The sequence below is a fragment of the Hevea brasiliensis genome, chromosome 4 (genome assembly GCF_030052815.1).
Source record: "Hevea brasiliensis isolate MT/VB/25A 57/8 chromosome 4, ASM3005281v1, whole genome shotgun sequence".
Lineage (NCBI taxonomy): Eukaryota > Viridiplantae > Streptophyta > Magnoliopsida > Malpighiales > Euphorbiaceae > Hevea > Hevea brasiliensis.
The window spans coordinates 76318910-76340923 of record NC_079496.1 but is presented as its reverse complement, the minus strand read 5'-3'; positions in this window follow the sequence as shown (position 1 = coordinate 76340923).

The following is a 22014-nucleotide window of genomic DNA, read 5'->3' as shown; positions in this document are numbered from 1 at the left end:
CTAACACATGTAGAATTCTAGAAGTTAGTAAAATTATACAAACATCATAAATATTAATGGATGACCTACAAGGGAGAGAAGCAGGTTATAACTCAACAAGAGATCCCCTATATCCTGGAAAAATAAGGTGAACAGGAGTGAGCGTTCAACTCAGAGAGTAAAATATCAATTTTAATTATAATTTCTACAGCTACCTAAAGCTAATGTATCCTAAAGAGTGGAATGAACACTATCAAAATTTTCATACACATCACATCATAACAGCAAAAAGGCAATTTGGAGCACTCACACACCCAGTAATGTTCAAATAATACATACATGGGAGCTGATCCCCTATACAGCTCTCTTAATCCAACCTCTGCCAGCGAGTGTCTCTCAAGCCGGACTTTCGCTTAATAAACCAAATGCGGGGGCCAGCGAGATCATCTCGAGCCATGCCTACCTCGACTTATCCATAAAGGACTGGGTCCTTGTGAGTGTAGTGAGTGTCTCTCAAGCCGCGTATACCCATCCTATCCATATCCAATACCACACCACATGCACACCAACGTACGCACACTGCTCCAAATTACCACAAACAACATCCATGGCACTTCATCAACTAAGAATGCAATATAAAATGTGCCTAGTATTTAACTACATAGATACATATTTATAAGTGATGTATGGGCATGCCTGAACATATAATAATATTGAAATTATAATTAAAATTAATATTTTACTCACAGACTTAAACCAAGGCCACTGCAGCAGCTGGGAGAAGGAAAAAGGCTGTCCCGGCTCACCTGATAAATTTTGTTGCAATTATTTAATATATTTGACTCAATACAAGTTTAGAAAATATCAAAGATACCCTAAGTCGTACCGAAAATTTGGCAGAGTCTCCCTTATACCTAGGACCTACCCAACCTGCAAAAGGGTTCAAAATGTACTTCTATCCACAAGTCATACATCCACAACTCAATCACATCACATGGCCCCTCCTGGGTCCACCCAAACAGTCAACAACCACAATTTAAAAAATTATAATTTAGTCCCTATAATTACCCCTTTTGCCAAAACTATCCAAATGAGCTCTGAAAATTCTAAAACTTTGCCCTGCTATCCTTAGCAATATTATTAAACTAATACAAAAAGAATTATATTTTTCTAACCTACCACAAATATTTTATAGATTTTTAATCAAAAATCAAGCACTAGATAATTAAGAAAAAGTAGGGTTCGGGTTTACCTATGCCACTTTTGACCTTGGCGACGCATCCGAAATGTTTGAAAACAGTGGGGTAGCCTATAATTTTGATCCAATTCTAAATTTTTTTCGATAGCTTGCCTGCCCGGCCCGAAATTATAGATCCGAGCAACTGATGAATTTTCACGAATTGAAGGTACTTACGTGAAGCCCACAACACAGAGGTTAGTATATAATTTTTAAGAAATTTATTAAGCTCATTTAGTACTCGGAAAAATACTGCAAAGTTCCGTGGGACCCACCGAAAAACGGTGTTAGAAAAATTCGAAATGGGTATTGCCGCGAAGCTCTCGTCGAGTGGAGCACTCCGGTACTCTCAGATTTTTGGTGGGGTTTACGGTTTTTGAGAAATCTAGCTTAAAAGTCAAAATAGGTTATAATTTTTCTAGTAAAAATTGGACAAACCGCTCGATGGATTTTTGTATTCTTAGTGTCTATGGAAAGCTCTCGAGGTGTAGATGTGCTTTAGGACAAGACTGGGTCTGATTAGTGGCCTGATTGGCCGGAATCGGCCAGGGAGGAGACTTCCGCGCTGTTTTTCGACGGCTGGAGGCCAGTCGGTTGCGAGGGAGGGGTGGGGAAGATCGACAACGGCGCGGGGAGGGATGGGGGAGGAGAGAGAAGCGCGGAGGGAGAGGGAAGAGAGGCGTCAGGGAGAGAGAAGAAAGGATAAGAAAAAGGAAGAAGGGACCGATTCGATTCGATCGGTCTGATTCAGTTTGGTTCAATTCGACCGGTTCGATTCAGAATTCTTAAAATTGAATTTTTTTTCTCTGTCTTGGGATAAAAAACGAGGCCCAAAAATTTTGAAAAAATTCTCGAAAACTCAGAAAAATTCATAGGGTTTAAATATATTTTTAATTTTGCCACATGGTCTTTAAATTAATTTTTAAAAATCATCAAAATTTTATATTTTTGAAAAATTAAACCTAATTTTAAAAATTCAAATAATTTCTCAAAATTTAAATAACATAAAATATTAATAGCTACCCATAAAATAATTAATTTAAAAATTAGGGGTATTACATTCTTTCTCCCTTCCAGAAAATTCGTCCTCTAACTTTTACACAAGGCAGAATAAAAGAATAGAATTACACATTGAACAAATAAGGGTACTTGTTACGCATATCTTGCTCTGACTCCCATGTGCATTTTTCTACTGATTGGCTCCTCCACAACACCTTAACCATAGGGATCTGTTTCAACCTTAGTTGCCTCACTTGGTAGTCCACTATGGCTACTGGCTGCTCTTCAAATGTCAAGTCTTCTTTCAACTTTACTGTATCCGGTGGTAACACATGAGAGGGATCTAGTATGTATTTCCTGAGCATGGAGATGTGAAATACAGGATGAACATGAGAAAGGCTAGATGGTAACTCCAATGGATAGGCAACTGCTCCAACTCTATCGGTAACCTCATGAGGTCCAATATACTGAGGTGCCAACTTGCCCTTCTTTCCAAATCTCATGACTCCCTTCATCAGTGATGTAACATCCTCACTTTAGCTAGTTCGTACAATCTACTGTTCCAGTGATCAATGTCGGTCTGGACAGCTAAAATGTTTGAAATTATAAATAGACTAGAGTGACGAGTTATAAAGAAACTAAATAATGCTCATAAAAAATCAAGGAAAAATTTTTAGAAATGAAATACACTAAGGTTAAACGAGCCGAAATACCAGGGATGAGTAACCAGAAGGGGAAGTGACGGTGAAGGCCGTTAGTAACCCTAGACCCAGGAAAAAAATTATAAAATAATTATTGGGACTCCAGAGAAGGGTCATTGAGGTTCTTATGGTATTAGAATGCCAAGAAAATGCTTAGAAAATTTTTTCTAGCGGTACACACAATTTTGGCTCGTTAAGCCAAACGGAGGGCATTTTGGTCATTTTGTCTTCAGAGATGATTTTTGGCTAACTTGTCCAGTTAAATAAATAATTTATATGACATAAAATATGAATAAATGTTGTTAAAAATTTAATTGAAATTAAATAGATAAGAAAAGGAGAGAAAATGAAAGAAAATGGAATTATGACATCATAATGATGTCATTAAAATTATCCCAACCAATCCAATGTTGACACATGGCATAAGTTTACTTAAAAGAGACTTAATGGGTTGAAAAATGAAAAAAAATCAAAACTCCTTCTCCACTCTTCTTCTTGCCGCCACCCACTATCACCATGGCCACCATGAGCAAGCTTTTGAAAGCTTGATTTCACTAGTTTTTACCCAACTAAACCCTATATTCCCAACATAAAAAAGTGTTCTTACATCTTGCCAAGTCTTTTAGGAGCAAAAAGAAAAGGAAAAGAGGAACCCTAGCAAGTGGGAAATCTCACTCCATTAGAGGTTTGTGACCTAACCTTGGTTTTCACTTTAAATTTATGTTTAAGGACTATAAATGAGTGCAAATGATAAATAAATTGATGAAATACCATTTGTATGCCATCCCTAAATTTCGGCAGCCTTGGTTGGGGAATGATTATGATGAGTTTTATTGAGTTAAAATGGTAGTATGGCTACCCTCATTATGCATCTCTTAAGTGAAGTGATGAAATACAAATGATAATGCATGGTTGATGATGTTTGAGTTAGGGTTTGGGATGAAAATGAGACTTTGATCATGTGATGATGAAAATAGGTTTTAATAGTCAATTAGTGACCATTTGGTTCTGTTTAAATAAAAAATAAAGTGAATTGTATAGTGGGATTGGAGTTTGGTGTGGCTGCCCTTGGTGACCTGCAGAACTGGGCATGAGTCCAGCAGGTTTGGGCAGCAATAACTGGAATTGTAGAGGTTCAATTGGTACAAGTCCAATTGGATATGAAACTAGACATATAATGGCACAACTTTGGTGAAGAAACCATGCCCAAAAAACCAAACCAAGTTGACCAAAAGATTGCCCTAATCCGGGTAAACTGCATTCTACCTAGGTAAAATGACCAAATGAACAGTGTTTAGTCATTTGGTCATAACTCAGTGTAGAAAGGTCCAATTGACTTAAAATTTTACCAGAAACAAGCTGAGATATAGACCAACAACTTTCATGAAGAAACCTAACCCAAATTATCACCATAACATATTCAAAAAGTGATATGAAGTTACTACTTCTAATACTATAGATTTGGTCAGTCCAGAAATTCTGGAAAAACTTTAATCCGGCCAGTTGTGGTTTTTGGGCCATAACTTGAGCTACAAAACTCCAAATGGAGTGATTCAAAAAAAGAAATATAACTAGACAAAATAAGAAACAACTTTCATGTTGATCATTTTTCCAAATTTCCACTGTAAAAATGACTAATGGAACAGTAAACACAAAGCTTGAAAACTGAAAATTCTGTCCAATTAACATTAAGCTTAGAAATGGTATTGGCAACCAATACCAACAAGTTTAGAATGTAAAATGTGGTATGTTGGGAGTATTAAAACCAATGTACCTATTGTCTATGTAAAAGTCAACATTTTGTTGACTAATGAATTGAATAGTAACACCAAAACTTGAAATTTAAGAATTGTGAAACTTAAAAGTGTAAAATGCCCTAGTATACCTAGCAAGATTGGTTTCGATAGGTTGGGATGCCAATAGGGTTCTGTTAGCAGTACTGCATATGGCTTCATGCCATTTTGTGTTTCATGGCCTTCCATGCCATTCTGTGATAAAATAGCCATTGGCTATGTTGATTGAGATAATATACTTGAGTTTTATCCTCGATAATTATTACAGCTTATTAGCTGTTTTGTTGCACACTGGGAGACATAATGTGACTGATGGTGTGATGGTCCGAGGTACTTAGTACCCAGTGCTAGTTTACCCGTTTATCCAGTCCAGTCGATTAATATGGGTTACTCGGGCAACAATAATAAATTTTAATCAAATAATACTGCAATAAATATCAGAAATTAAGTCTACCCAAAAATGAAATTATACATTCTGCATATTTTATTTTTTTTTATTTTATATTATCATCACTAAGCAGAATTACTTAGCGCGTCGCTTTTGCCACGCGCATATACTGGAGACCTAGCTGGGGAGCCCAGCAGACATTAGACCGGGTGAACTTTCAGACCTGCATCTGGAGTCCAGAGTCACCTCACATCTGCAGTGCACATGGTAGGACATTAGGACTTTGGGGTAGCATTTTGTATTTTGTATTTTGTATTTTGTGTTAGTTTTGGATTGTAACTATAAACTCTTGAAATTATTTGATGATGTAAATATATGAAATTTCATATTATTGAAATTTTTTGTATAATGTATGTGGAAAAAATGAAATGTTGAGGAATATGTATAAATGTGCTTCAAGTGATGAAGTGAACAGAAAAGTTCTGAAAATAGTATTGAGATTTTGAGATTGATTTGAAATGTGTGTAATGGAGTTCTGGATTTGAAAATTATATTGGAAGTGTCTTTTAAACAGATTCAGAAGAACTGTTTTTCCAATTTACAGCCGGCACTCTACCGGATTTTCTATAAAAATTTCGAAAAAATTCAGATTGATCAAAATTGTAAATAAATAAATAAATAAGGGATAAATTGTAATTAAAATATGAATTGGTGCTTCGGCACACTGAGTGGCATAACTTGCTCGGCTACACTGTAGACGTGTAAGGAGTGTCACAAGAGAAACTTTCAAGAATACGTTATCACCTACTACAAACTCTATATCCCTCTGTCTGGGATTTGCATAACTCTTCTGCCTACTGAAAGCTGTTTTTAATTGTTCCCTGATTAAAGGAACCATCTCTGAAGTGTACTGCACTAGGTCTACATCATGCACCTTCGCTTCTCCCATTTTCATCCAACACAGAGGAGATCCACACTTTCTGCCATAAAAATGCCTCATAGGGTGCCATCCCGATACTGGAATTATAACTGTTAATGTAGGCAAACTCCACCAAGGGTACCTGATCATCCCATTGACCTCTAAAATCCAGAACACACATACGAAGCATGTCTTCTAATGTTTGAATTATCCTTTTGGACTGCCTGTCTATCTGAGGGTGGAAGGTGGTACTAAAGTTTAACTGTGTGCCAAGTGCCTCTTGCAGTTTTATCCAAAACCTATAAGTAAACTGTGGCTCTCTGTCAGATATTATGGAAGCAGGAACTCCATGAAATCTGACTATTTCTCGAACATAGAGCCTAGCATATTGTGCAATAGAATAGGTGGTTTTTACAGGCAAGAAATGAGCTGATTTAGTCAGACAATCTACAATTACCCATATCGAATCATATCCCTGCGTGGTACGATGCAACCCAGTTACAAAATTCATAGTGATCATTTCCCACTTCCATTCTGGGATAGGGAGCTCTTACAGCTTCTCTGACAGCCTCTAGTATTCAAACTTCACCTTCTGACAAGTCAAACACTTAGACACAAAGTCTGCTATATCTCTCTTCATGCCATTCCGCCAATATCTATCTTTCACATCATGGTACATCTTGGTGGAGCCTGGGTGGACATTGTACAGTGTATACTGTGCCTCTTGCATGATTTCATTCCGAAGATTGTCCATGTCGGGCACACGTATCCTGGAACCTTGCATAAAAGTGCCATCATTGGCAAATCCAAACTCACCACCTTCACCCTGCTGTACTCTTTCTATAATCTTCATCAATTGCGGGTCTCTATGCTGGGAAACTCTGATTCTATCTCGTTAGTCTGGTCTCACTAAAAAATGGGCCAATAATACCCCCTCATCTGAAATATCTAAGATTAGACCTTGATCCATCAACTCATGTATTTCCTGAATCAACGGTCTCTTCTCCACTAATATGTGCGCCAATCTGCTAGAAGATTTTTTGCTCAGAGCATCTGCTACTACATTGGCCTTCCCAGGATGGTACTGGATGGTACAATCATAGTCCTTTAGAAGCTCCATCCATCTCCTCTGTCTCAAATTTAAATCCCTCTATTGGAAGATGTACTTCAAACTCTTGTGGTTGGTATATATCTCACACACTTCACTATACAAGTAGTGTCTCTAGATCTTTAGTGCAAAGACTACAGCCGCCATTTCCAAATCATGGGTATGGTAGTTTTGCTTATGTCTCTTTAGTTGCCTTGAAGCATAAGCCACTACTTTCCCAAGCTGCATCAAAACACATCCCAAACCAACTTTGGAGGCATCACAGTACACGGTATATCCTTCACCACTCATCGGTAATGTCAACACAGGGGCTGTAGTTAGACATTCCTTAAGCTTCTGGAAGCTCTCCTCACAATCATCTGTCCAAATGAACAGAACATTCTTCTGAGTTAACTTAGTTAGGGGAGCTGCTATCCTGGAGAAATTCTGTACAAAATGCCTATAATAGCCAGCTAGGCCCAGAAAACTTCGCACCTCAGTGACTGTTGTAGGCCTAAGCCAATCAGTTACTACCTCAATTTTCTTGGAATCCACTTGAATGCCTTCACTAGAAATCACGTGTCCCAAGAATGAGATGCTTTTTAGCCAAAATTCACATTTTGAAAATTTGGCATATAATTGGTGCTCCTTCAAAGTCTGCAACACCATCCTCAAATGCCACACATGTTTTTCCTCGGTCTGAGAGTATACCAAATTGTCATCTATGAATATGATGACAAAACGGTCCAGGAATAGCTTGAACACCCTGTTCATCAAGTCCATGAAGGCTGCTGGTGCATTAATGAGTCCAAAAGACATCACCAAGAACTCATAATGACCATATCTTGTTTTGAATGCTGTCTTAGGCACAACCTCATTCCTGATTCTCAACTGATGGTAGCCTGATCGTAGGTCTATTTTGGAAAAGAATCTAACCCCTTGGAGCTGATCAAACATATCATCAATCCGAGGAAGTGGATGCTTGTTCTTCACAGTTACCTTGTTCAATTGTCTATAATCAATACACAACCTTAAGGACCCATATTTCTTTCTTACAAATAAAATAAGAGTGCCCCAGGGAGAGATACTTGGACGGATAAAACCTTGTCCAAAAGCTCTTGTAGTTACTCCTTTAGTTCCTTCAATTCTGCTAGGGCCATTGTGACACCCCTTACCCGTCTACAGTATATCCGAGTAAGTTATGTCACACGGTGTACCGAAACACTCTATTTTATCTTAATTAATTTTTATCATAGTTTTGAATATAACTTGTGAAATATAATTCATTTAAGTCATTTATTGAAATTATAATTTATTTGAGGTTCCGAAAATTTTATAGAAAATCCTCGTGATCTGGCTAAAAATGGAGAAAACAGTTCTTCGGAACCTGTGAAAAACACTTCCAACAATCATATTCAATCATCTCAAACTCCAATATCAAAATCTCAACATTTTTCAATTTCATTTCTCAATCATTCATCTCATGTGATAATCATGTATAAATCACAGATAAACATTCACTTTTCCATTCACAAACACAATTCTCATTATTTACACGAACATCAAAATACATTTCATAAGTTCAATTATATATGAGAAAATAAAAATTAGTTACAAAATATCAAAATGAAACCTAGTGTCCTACCAATGCACTGAAGATGGTGAGGTGACACGGACACTATGCAGAGCTGCATGATGGTCTCACCCAGTCTGCGGTCTACTGGGCTCTCGATCAGTATCTCCAGAACTTACGCGTGGCAAAAGCAACGCGCTAAGTAATAATGCTTAGTGGTGCAATAATAAAATAAAAGGAATAGCAGAAAATAAATATGTAATGAATGTATCGATGTTTTACTGGTTTTGTACTTGTTATAATCATTTATTTCGTTAACTTTATCCACTTTCATTCTTTTGGTTGCCCAAGTAACCTATCTTTGGACGGATCGATAAACGGGTATACTGGCGCTGGGTATCTAGTACCTCGGGCCGTCACACCATCGGTCACGTATGCATCTCCCGGTGTGCAACATAACAGCTAATAAGCTGTAGTGACAATAGGCACAAGGCCAAATATCAACACAAGGTCAGAATGGCTAAAAGCCATAAAATCATAGAATGGCATATTGCCATGTGCAGTACTGCTAACTGAACCCTATTGGCATGCCAAACTATCCAAACCAATCTTGTAAGGTATACTAGGGCATTTGATACTTTTGAATTCTTCAATTTTTGAATTTCAAGTTTTGGTATCACTATTCACCTCATTGGTCAACAAAAATGTTGACTTTTGGATAGAAAATAGGTACATTGGTTTTAACACCCCCAATGTACCACATTTTGCATTCAAAACTTGTTGGAATTAATCACCAATACCATTTTTAAGCTTAGAACTAAGGGAGCATAATTTTCAGTTTTTGTACCCCAACTTTACTGTTCCATTTGTGACTGTTACAGTGGGAATTTGAAGAAATGGTAAACATGAAAGTTGTTCCTTATTTTGTCTAGTTGAATTTCTTTTTTTGAATCACTCCATTTGGAGTTTTGTAGCTCCAGATATGGTCCAAAAACCACAGCTGGCCGGATTGCAAAACTGCAGAATTGACCATATCTACAGTGTAGTGAACAGTGACTGCGACTGCCTTATTGGATATGTTCTGGCCATAATTTGGGGTAAGTTTCTTCATGAAAGTTGTTTGTCTATATCTTAACTTGTTGCTATAAAAATTTCAGGTCAATTGGCCCATTCTACAATGAGTTATGGCCAAATGAACAAATACTGTTCATTTGGTCATTCTGCAGATTCTAGTTGCAGGACATCCGGATTGGGACTAGTTTTTGGTCCACTTGCTTTGGTCTTTTGGGCATGGTTTCTTCACCAAAATTGTGTCATTATATGTCTAGTTTCATATCCAATTGGCCAAACACCAATTGAACCTACACAGCCAAAGTTATGGCTGTCCAAGTGGGCTGGAATCACAGCCACCCTGCTGGTTACATTAGGCAGCCTACCAAATCAATTTGTAACACTATACTTCACTCCAAATTATGGTCAACTTATCTCAAATGGTCACTAATTGACCCTTAAAATGTTCATTCACCATTACATAAGTGAAACTCAAATTTCCCTCAAAACCCTAATTCCTAAGTTCTCAAATCTTACAATATACATGCCATTAATGTTTTTTTTCTTTTCTCTTTTATTCACTTATACACATCAAGGGACATCCCTAGATTTTAATTCCATTCAAGCCATCAAACTCAAGAAAGTTCATGGCTGCTGAAAATTGAAGATACTCTAACATGTACAATTTACTTCAAATTTTTACAATTTCTTAACTTAAATTAATGCTCTAACAAAAATTAAAAAGAGTGAGAGAGAATTATAGCACTAACCTCACTTAAGAGCTTTTCAAGAGCTCTAATTCTTCACCTTTTCTCTTTATTTCTGCTACCTAAGAGTTATTCAAGGTGCAAGGATGAGTTTTAGTGAATGGAGTAGGAGGGTTTATGGTGAAATGAAGAGAGAAATTGAGCTTTGGTTGAAAATCAATGGAGGGAGAGGGGAGAAGGGTTTCGGCTGGTTTGGTCCAAAGGAAGAAGATGATTTGTTTTCTTCTATTTTCAGCCTCTTTTATTTGTTTTAAGTGTATTGGTTGTATGGTGATTGGTGGACAATTTTAAATGACATCATTATGATGTCACAATTCTCATTAACTTGCATTTCTTTTTACTTTTGTTTTCTTATTTTCATTTCTCAATTTTTTATAAATTTTTTTATCAATATTAATTCATATTTTATTTCATAATAATTATTTACTCAACTGGACAAGTCGGCAAAAAATCGCCTCTGAAGGCGAAATGACCAAAATGCCCTCCGTTTGGCTTAACGGGTCAAAATTGTCTGTACCGATTGAAAAATTTTTCTAAATATTTTCTTGGCATTCTAATGCCATAGGAACCTCAATGACCCTTCTCTGGAGTCCCAAAAATTATTTTATGAATTTTTCCCCAGGTCTAGGGCTCCTAGTTGCGAGGACCGCAACTTCCTTCTGGGTTACCCATCGCTTGGGCACCGGCTCATTTAACTTGGTTGTATTTTATTTCTAAAATTTTTACTAAATTTTTCTTTTTAATATTTGAGTTAATTATGGTTCCTCACTTTAGTTTAAATATTTTTCCGAACGTTCTAGCTGTCCGGACCGACACCGGTCACCGGAACAGTAGAATGTACGGAGTTGCTACCGTGAGGGTGTTACAGCCATCCTGTAAGGCGGCATTGATATGGGGTTTGTACCTAGCACAATGTCAATGCATAACTCTATTTTCCTTCCTGGTGGTAACCCTGGAAGCTCCTCAGGGAAAACATCCATAAATTCTCTGATAACAGGAACATTCTCAATATTAATACCTTCTACAGATGTATCTCTTACCAATGCCAAATACCTTGACACCCATACCTCAACATTTTTCTAGCACTAATTACTGACACCAAGTTATATGGAGCCACGCTCCTTTCACCATAAAATCTAAACTCTTCCACACCAGGTATATGAAAGTATACCCTTTTGTTCCTGCAGTCTAAAGTGGCATAATGAGCTTCCAATCAATCCATTCCCAAAATTACATCGAAATCCATTACTGATAGAGGAACCAAGTCTGCTGGGAGGATCCTTCCATCCACTACCATTGGGCTACCCAGAAAAACCATATCCACATCTATGTTGTCACTAAGAAAGGTAGCTACAGATAAGGGACATTTTAAAGTTATAGGGTTCCTACCCAATCTTATGGCAAAAACAAGGGAGACAAATGAGTGCGTAGCACCCGGATCTATCAAAACACGAGCCTCATAGGAACAGACTAGAAGAATACTTGCCACAACTGTATTGGAAGCCTGAGCATTCAGCTTGACCTCTACCCTGCATTGCAGAACCCTGAAATTGACTTTTACGTCCTGACCTGCCTCCAAATCAACATCCTTCTTGTCCTCGGCCCTTGTCACACCCTACCCCTCCGTAAGGCATAATATGATCCCGTAGTATACCTAATGAATTACCAACTTCATCTCCTGATAACCCATTAAATACACTACAAGGGATTTTAAAACTTTTCTTACTTCTTTTTACAGTGGTGAGCACTATTTATAGGTGTTAAAATTTTTTTTTTTAATTGAAGTGAAACCAAATAACACATTTGAAGAAATAATAATTTCTATAAAAATTTTGGCAGAGGGCAATCTGCATTTTGGATAAAGCAGTTCTTCAAAAACTTGTAAAAAGGCACTTTAATTATTTTGTTCAATCCCCAAACTCCAATATCCAATCAACACAATAAGTTTATCAAAATTTGTCAACTCAATCCACAATAATTGTCCAGTGTTTTCAAAAGCTGAGATAAAAGAAATAAGTCACAATATTTTTACAAGCCAAAATAATTTACAAATTTAGTTTACAACTTCAATGTACAATTTTAATTTACAACTGCTCAAAACTAAGAACACTATATACATACAGTGAACATACAGTACAATACAAAATGCAAAATATGGTATACTCAATATACCCGATGATCTCTCAATGTAGTACTAGCAACCTAGTATGCTGCCCTGTCAGTCTGTCTACCTGCGACAGCAATGAAAAGCTATCGCTGAGCCAATGTCTCAGTGGTGTACAACATTAACAAAATACAACTTTAAATCACAAATCATAAGTCATATAAATAGTGGATACTTAAAACATAGTTAAATTCAAAAGACAGTGAATGTCTATAAGAATTTAAACTCCATTTCACAATATTATAATAAATATCAATAAATCATACACACACAACTTAATCATGTTGCCAAAGTTCAATTCATCCCAAAAGCCGATGGTTAGTGAGGAATTCAATTCATCCCAAAAGCCGATGGCTAGTGAGGAATAACATAGCTAGCTAGCAATAATATGAGTACTCATTCTATTCGTCCTCAACAGGCACACACCTCAACACTTTAGCCAGAGAGGGAATTTAAAGTTAATTCATCCCACTAGACAAGCTAGCGAGGAATTCAATCAATATACATGATAGCTGTGGTTTTAAACCATTTACAATGCTTTTCAATCAATAAGTATCCATCAAATATCATTCAAACAATTATTTCACAATTTAAAACAATAATGTACAAAAATTCTCATAATTTATTTCAATTGAAAAGTCAAAAGAAATAACTGTTGTGCACAAACCTATGGTAAATGTCTCATGGCTCTGACTCAGTGTTTCTTTTCCTTTTCCTGAGTCTTTGCTAACTGAAACACACAATTTGAAGTGTTTCAGTACTCATTTAAACTGTCTCTAACAATAAGGTTTTGTAATTAATTTATTGAATTCTATTATTTTCCTTAGTCAACCTAAAATATTGACCCTCGATGCACTTTAGGTGAATTAGGTTTTAATGTTACCAATATGTCACATTTGTAGCCTTTTAGTATTGGTACATATTACCAAATTCATTTCCAAGTATGTTGCATTTTATTGCAATTTGCCAGATTTTGGTATATTAATTTGACCTAGCCGGATGACATAGTTTCCTCGGTTTTACGGGTTTCGGTCCAAACTATAAACTTGTAGGTCTATGTCTTATTGCACACGGGGTAAAATTTCAGGTCATTCTGAGTTGTGTAGACCAAGTTATGGTCAATCTACCAATGCTGGACAGAGTGTATCAAAATGGTAACTTTAGGTCATTTTTAAGTCACTTTTGGTTCGGCCAGTTTTTGGACCTGAACTTGTGCAAGCTATTTGACTTGGTTCTAGCCATTTTTGGGTTTTGGTGTATTCATAAGAATTGTAGATATATGTCTAAACTATTCATGGTAAAAATTTCAGGTCAATTGGACCTGTTTTGAGTGAGTTACTGCTACCCAAATGGTCAATTTTTAGGTTTTCAAAGCACTAATCCGGATTTGGTCATTTTTCAAGTCACCTTCTAAGCAGAATTTTGGTAAACTTCCTTCATGAAAGTTGGCACATTTTGTGCCTAATTTCACCTCCAATTAGTCTCATACCAATTGGAGCCACACACTTAAGGTTCTAAGCTAAAACATACACTGCCCTATTACAATTTATTCATCCTTTACCAATTACACATCCTATGCTTATCAAGTTCACTTTTCCATGCCAATTCTGGTTTGTACCATAACATTAACAAATTTAGCAACACATTTTTGGTCATTTTGGCAGCTTGTAACCACTCTCAACAAACACACTATAATACAAAATTTTCCAAGTCCAATTACAACAATTAACCACAAGACATACCTCATTTACATGTCCAAATTCAAACCACTATACACATATCCAAATTCAAACAATTATTCATATACACATGCTGCCATCCATAAAAACATAATTCAACAATATAATTCCATAAACCAAACCATGAAACAACACATTTTGATCTTCTTCATAAGGCTGCCATAAGTTTATACATACCCATCAATTTCCACTTTCACTTTTCAAGCTTACAATTCAAACCTTACACATAGAATTCAACTTCAATACAATTAAACATTTAAATCATCATCCAAACTACTATTTACATACAAGAAAAAGTTGTTCATGGTGAGTCCTCATGGCTGCCGAAATGTACCCCTCCATTAATTTATCAAACACAAAAAATTCCTTCACAAAATAACTACCCACCACAACCATTCAAAGTTTAATGAAGTAAGATTTGAAAACACTCACTTACCACTTTTAAAATTCTTCAAAACTCCACCAAAACTTGTCTTTCTTTCTCCCTTATTGCTGCCCAAGGTGTGTACTATAATTTTGATGAAGATAACTTGAGGATTGGGTGGCTTGATCATGGTGAGTTGGTCCTTGCATAGTGGGCGGCCATGGATGACCCTTGGGAGAAATTCGGCTGGTGTGGTTTCTGAAGGTTGAAAATGATGTTCAGCTGTCCATTTAGCTTATATAGTGGTCCCAAATCTGCCTTAATAGAGCACTTACATGATTTTAATGTTTAATTAATCTAACTTTCTAAATTTTCATTTTTATGCCCCAAACTTCCATCATTTATATTATGTACTTCAATTTTAATTTTCATGACATTTTCAAGTGTAATATCATTTATTTTTAATGGAAATTTAGGTCAAAAGACAACTCGGAGTGTCAAATGACCACAATGCCCCTATTCGGGTTGCATTCCTGATTTTTCGATAACACTGAGTTTTATCGTTTTCTCGATTTCTCGTTTTTCTTTGTACTAATTATTTAATTTTTCTTTGATATTTCTAATGATATTTATACTTTAATAGGTCTTTAATTATGTCTTAAAAATAATTTTCAGGGTTCCCCCGTGGTCCAGGGCTAGTCAACGGTCCACGCCACAACTTCCCGGTGCAGTCACCCATCGCTAGGGTTTTCAGCTCGTTTAACTTGGTTACATTTCATTGCTATTATTTTTCCTTTATTTTTCTTGTATTTTCTTTTCTTGTATTTTATTATTTTATGATCCTCACCAATATTTAAGTGTAGTTCTAGGTATCCTAGCTATCCGGACAGACACTGGTCACCGAAACAGTAGAACGCACTACTGAACATAGGGGTGTTATAGCCCTATTGGCCACTGGAAGCACCATGATACAATTGACGAGGAACATTTGCAACAAAACCCTATGATCCCATCTGTGGCTTGCTGAACATGGGACATTCTCTAGCAAAATGACCTTGTTGCCCACACCGGAAACATACTCCTGAACCTATTATACAAGGTCCTGAATGTCCTCTTCCATTGTAACATTCCTATGTTCAGTAGTGCGTTCTACTGTTCCAGTGACCAGTATTGTCCGGACAGCGAGGATGCCTAGAACTACACTTAAATATTGATGAGGAGACATAAAATAATGAAATACAAGAAAAAAAAATACAATGGTGTTCATTAGAAGTGCCAATTTTCAATGCAAAGTATAGTTAGTAAAAACAGTATACATTTTAGGTTATAAATGGAATTGTGTGACTCCAATTGGTATGAGACCAATTGGAGGTGAAATTAGGCACAAAATGTGCCAACTTTCATGAAGGAAGCTTATCAAAATTCTGCCTAGAAGGTGACTTGAAAAATGACCAAATCCGGATTAGTGACTTGAAAGCCTGAAAATTGACCATTTGGGCAGCAGTTAGTTTTTTGGCCATAACTCACTCAAAACAAGTCCAAATGACCTGAAATTTTTACCATGAATAGTTGAGACATATATCTACAATTCTTATGAAGACACCAAAGCCCAGAAATGGCCAGAACTAAGCCAAATTGCTTGCACAAGTTCAGGTCCAAAAACTAGCCGAACCAAAAGTGACCTAAAAATGACCTAAAGTTACCATTTTGGTACATTCTGTCCAATATTGGTAAATTGACCATAACTTGGTCTACACAACTCAGAATGACCTGAAATTTTGCCCCGCGTGCAATAAGACATAGACCTACAAGTTTGTAGTTTGGACCGAAACCCGAAAACCAAGGAAACGAGGTCATCCGGCTAGGTCAAATTATTATACCAAAATTCGGTAAATTGCAATAAAATGCAATATACATGAAGATGAAATTGGTAACATATACCAACACTAAAGGGCTATGAAATGTGACATGTTGGTAACATTAGAATTGACTCACTTAGAGTGCATTAAGGGTCAACATTATAAGTTGACTAATGAAATGAATTGAAGGGAATAGTACCAAGGAAATTTAGATATTGGATTTTATGGTTGGAAACAAATTCATTGAGTACTGAAACACTTTAAATTGTGTATTTCAGTTGATAAGGATATTGAGAAGCATAAAGAACATTGAGTCAAGGGCTAGGAGCGACTCAAATCAGGTTTGTGCACAACTAGTTTTTAACTGATTTTATTCTGAAAATTTCATATGATTAAATGACATATTTTTCTTATGTATTATGTTTAACAAGCATCGGATTTAATTCAATGATTATTGAAATTGTTATAGTATGTATGAATTTAGCTTTATGAAATGGTATTTCAACAAGTGTTAAGCATTGTTGCGAATTGAATAAATTATGTTTTGAAAAATTGTGATAGAACATGTTTTGAATTGTGATGGGCAATTTGCATGGAAAAATGCAAATTTATGATTTGAATTGTGATGAGTATAAAAATTATTGGATATTGGAATTGACTTTGAATTGAATTGTATTGTAATTTATGCTCACTAAAAGGATTGTGATATTGTTTTATATCTCACTATATATGCTTGACTAGGTTATTACCCGTCTCTCTCATTTGTTGAGAAGACAATGGAGTTAGTTGTGTTTTGATTACCATGGTACGTGCACAGGCTTAGATTCTCCTCTTATTAGAGGTTAGATCTAAGTTTTATGTTATGGCCCTTTCGGAAGATTCATTATTGTGATGTGTACTGTGCACGATGATTCGACCTCCCCGACCATAGGAAGTTAGAATCTGATTCGACCTCCCCGACCATAGGGAGTTAGAATCACCCCGAAGATGGCCCTTTCGGATTAGTCTTGCATAGTTAGTGAGATACAGAATGATTTTTGAGATACAGAATGGTTTTGAATAGTAAAAAATTGTGATTTCAATTATGATTTATGTATAATTAATTTTATTGGAATTACCTTAAATGGTTAGTTATGATTTGATAAATTGAGTTTCGTGATCAAAGTCATTTTTTACAAATGATTTATATTATTGGCAATGAATATTTTGAGTTTTGGAATTTGGTGAGTATCCAGATTTCCAAATTATTTGCTGTAATTTTTGTCAATGTATATTGTACTATGTTTTAAATTATAGTTGTGGACCACTGAGTTCACCACTCAGTGATAGCTTTGTATGCTATCGCAGGTGAAAAGAGCATAGAACAGTTGAGTAAGCTTCTTTGAAGACACATTCAGATCAGCTCCAGGTTTATCATAGGTATACCCATGTACACAGGTTTTGATGTATGCATGTAATAATATGTATGTAAATTATTTGAGCAGTTGTATAAAAACTCTTGTAAAATATTTTGGTATGTAATTAAATGTAAATTATTGTAAATGTAAATTTGAGGTTTTATTTACCTGAATAGTTTTGTAATATTAATTTTTGAGTCTTATAATTAATGAAATATTTCTTTTATGATGATGTTGGTTTGAAAATGAAATGATTGATTATTGAGATTGAATTGTGAGATGAAATAAAGTTTCTTGGAGTTGTATTTGAGAAAACATATTGGGAGTATTTTTCCTTTTCAGGTTTGAGGAACTGTTTTCTCAAAACACAGCCGGCACTTTGCCGAAATTTTAAAAAAATTTTTATAACACCAGATTTTAATCGATGATTTAAATTTCACGAAAATTGTTTAAAATCCCTTGTAGTATATCTAATGAGTTATCGGTAGGCGAAGTACGGTAATTCATTAGGTGTACTACGGGATCATGTTACATTTTTACAGAGGCGTAGGGTGTGACATCCATACTGCGCATAAGGTGCCAAGGAGGATCCTGAACCAGACCCAGAACTGTTGTAACCCAAACTGTGACCACTGCTGGATCCATATCCTGGTCTGAATCCTCGAGATCTGTGTTAAAAACCACCCTTCTTGTTGTTTCTACTCCTTCCTCTATAGTGACTTTAGCCTCCACTATCCGTGGTACCCATGTAGAGAACACCTGAAGAACCCTTTGCTCTATTCTTCTTTGCCTTTCCACTGTCATCTCCTGTATAGCTAATTTCAATCTATCGGGCTCGATCCATTACCACATCGAAAGACTGATCAGACATCATGGCTAGGTTTACATACCTCCTGTCCAGCCCCTTAAGGAACCTCTTTACCTTCATACTTTCTGTAGCCACTGCTGTGGGGGCATATCTACTCAGTTTTAAAAATTCTATAGCGTATTCATCTACGGATCTGCCATTTTGCCTTAAGGCCTCAAAGGCCCACTGCTTTTGGCCTCTGAAGCTTTCTAGCACGAATTTGTTGATGAACAATTCCACAAATTAGGTCCAAGAAAATCCCTCAATGCGAGATAGTATGTAGTCTATCATCCACTGCCTTAGCACTGGCCCCAATACATGCTGTGCACACTCTACCAATCTCCTGTCAGTCAACTGCAGTTCCACTCCTACCTGTTTGCAGGAGTCCAAAAATCGATAAGCATCATTAGTCACATCATAGATACCAGGCACCAACTTCTTAAAATTAATTATCTGTTAGTAAGGTTCCCCTCTTGGTGTGCTGGGCTGCTGCTGTTGTGAAGGGTAGACCATATATTGTGCCATTATATCGATGGTTCTCTGCAATCTAACTAGGGTAGCTGCCATTGGGTCCATAGAACCCTGGGCCACAAAAGACTATTCCTGTACTGGTGGTGGCTGCTCTTCTACTTGAGCAACTCTAGGTCTTCTGCCTCGCCTCCTCGGGCAGGCGCCTCATCCTATGTCAACACTTTGTCTGGCACATCTCGTTCTGGTGCAGTGGCAGCTCTTCTACTTCTACGCATTTTCCTGAAATTTAACAGCATTAGCCCACAAAAATTCAAAATGACATATTACATAGCTCTATAGACACATATTTACACACAATTATATAAAGTAGAAACTAGAAGCAAAGATGACAATGCAAGGATAAATGGAGACCCTATTCTCCGCATGTGACTCTTATTAGACTTTCCCCAAAACTTTAGACATATACTCCCTATGAATCTGGAGTCTAAGCTTTGATACCAACTTTGTCACGACCCAACTTATAGGCCAGACCGGCACTAAAACTGAAGAAGCGGAAGCATGTAAATTATTAGATAAGAGCATTAAATTTCAAAAAATTTCTTCTAGGGTTTCATGCATTATGCAACATCCATTATGTGCCTAATTAATCTCAATGCTCAATTACATATTAAAATACTTTTAATATGTATTAGGATCTATGTTTGCCATTTAAGATTTTTGAATTAACAAATTAATTGAATTGAACCCTAGTTTGAAAGAAGAATATGTGCACTATGTCACACCCTACTCCTCTGTAAGATGTAACATAATCCCATAGTATACCTAATGAATTACTGTAATTCACCTACCGGTAACCCATTAAATATACTACAAGGGATTTTAAATCAATTTTCGTGAAATTGAATCATTGATTAAAATCTGGTGTTACAAAAAATTTTTAAAATTTCGGCAGAGTGCCTGCTGTATTTTGAGAAAACAGTTCTTTAAAACCTGCAAAGAAACACACTTCCAATATTTTTGCTCAACTATAACTCCATTTCAAATCATTTCTCAATACAATTCAATCTCAATAATCAAATCAATTCATTTTCAAACCAACCTCATCATAAAAGAAACATTTCATTGATTACAAGATTCAAAAATTAATATTATAAAATTATACAGATAAATGAAATCTCAAATTTACATTACAATAATTTGCATTTAATTATATACCAAATTATTTTACAAGAGTTCTTATACAACTGCACAAATAATTTACATACATATTATTACATGCAGACATCAAAACCTATGTACATGAGTATACCTATGATATACCTGGAGCTAATCTGAATGTGTTTTCAAGAAAGCTTACTCACCTGCTCTCTGCTCTTTTCACTTGCGACAGCATGCAAAACTATCGCTGAGCGGTGAACTCAGTGGTGTACAACTATAATTTAAAATATAATACCATATATATGTTGACAAAATTATAACAAATAATTTTGAAATCTTGAACTTCATGAAAATTTCAAAGGTCAAAATAATCGTTGCCAATAATATAATCATTTGTTAAAATAACCTTGATCAAGAATTTTAATTTGACAAATCACAACTGAACAATTAAAGTAATTTCAACAATTTATGGAAATAAATATTAATTCAACAAAATCAAGTATGCATAAATCCCATTTGAAATCAAAATTCTTTACTATTTAAAAATAATTCTTTATCTCACTAACTATGCAAGACTAATCCGAAAGGGCCATCTCCGGGGTGATTCTAACTCTCTATGGTCAGGGAGGTCGAATCAGATTCTAACTCCCTATAGTCAGGGAGGTCGAATCATCGTGTACAATACACATCACAATAATGAAACTTCTGAAAGAGTCATAATAAAAAACTTAGATCGAACCTCTAATAACAGAAGAATTTAAGCCTGTGCACGTACCATGATAATTAAAACAAAACTAACTCCATTTTCTCCTCAACAAATGAGAGAGACGAGTAATAATCTAGTCAAACATCTATAGTGAGATATAAAATAATATCATAAATCTCTTTGTCCTTTTTGTGAGCATAAATCACAACACAATTCGATTCAAAGTCAATTCCAATATCCAATAATTTTTATGCTCATCACAATTCAAAACATAAATTTGTATTTTTCCATGCAAATTGCTTATCACAATTCAAAACATATTCTATCATAATTTTCCAAAACATAATTTATTCCATCCACAACAATGCTTAATACTTATTGAAATACCATTTTACAAAGCTAAATTCATACATACTATAATAATTTCAATAATCATTGAATTAAATCCAATACTTGATAAACATAATACATAAAGAAAATAACGTCATTTAATCATATGAAATATTCAGAACAAATCAATTAAAAACTAGTTGTGTACAAACCTCTGATGAGTCACCTCTTAGCCTTGACTCAGTGGGTCTTTTCCCTTCCCATTGTCTCTTCTAACTGAAACACACAATTTAAAGTGTTTCAGTACTCATTTAAATTGTTTATAATAATAAAGTTCAATAATTAAATTTAATTGATACTATTCCTTTTATTAGTCAACCTATAATGTTGACTTTTAATGTACACTAGGTGAATTAGTTTTAATGTCACTAATATGTTCCATTTTACATTCCTCACATATTGACATATGTTGCCAATTTCATTTCA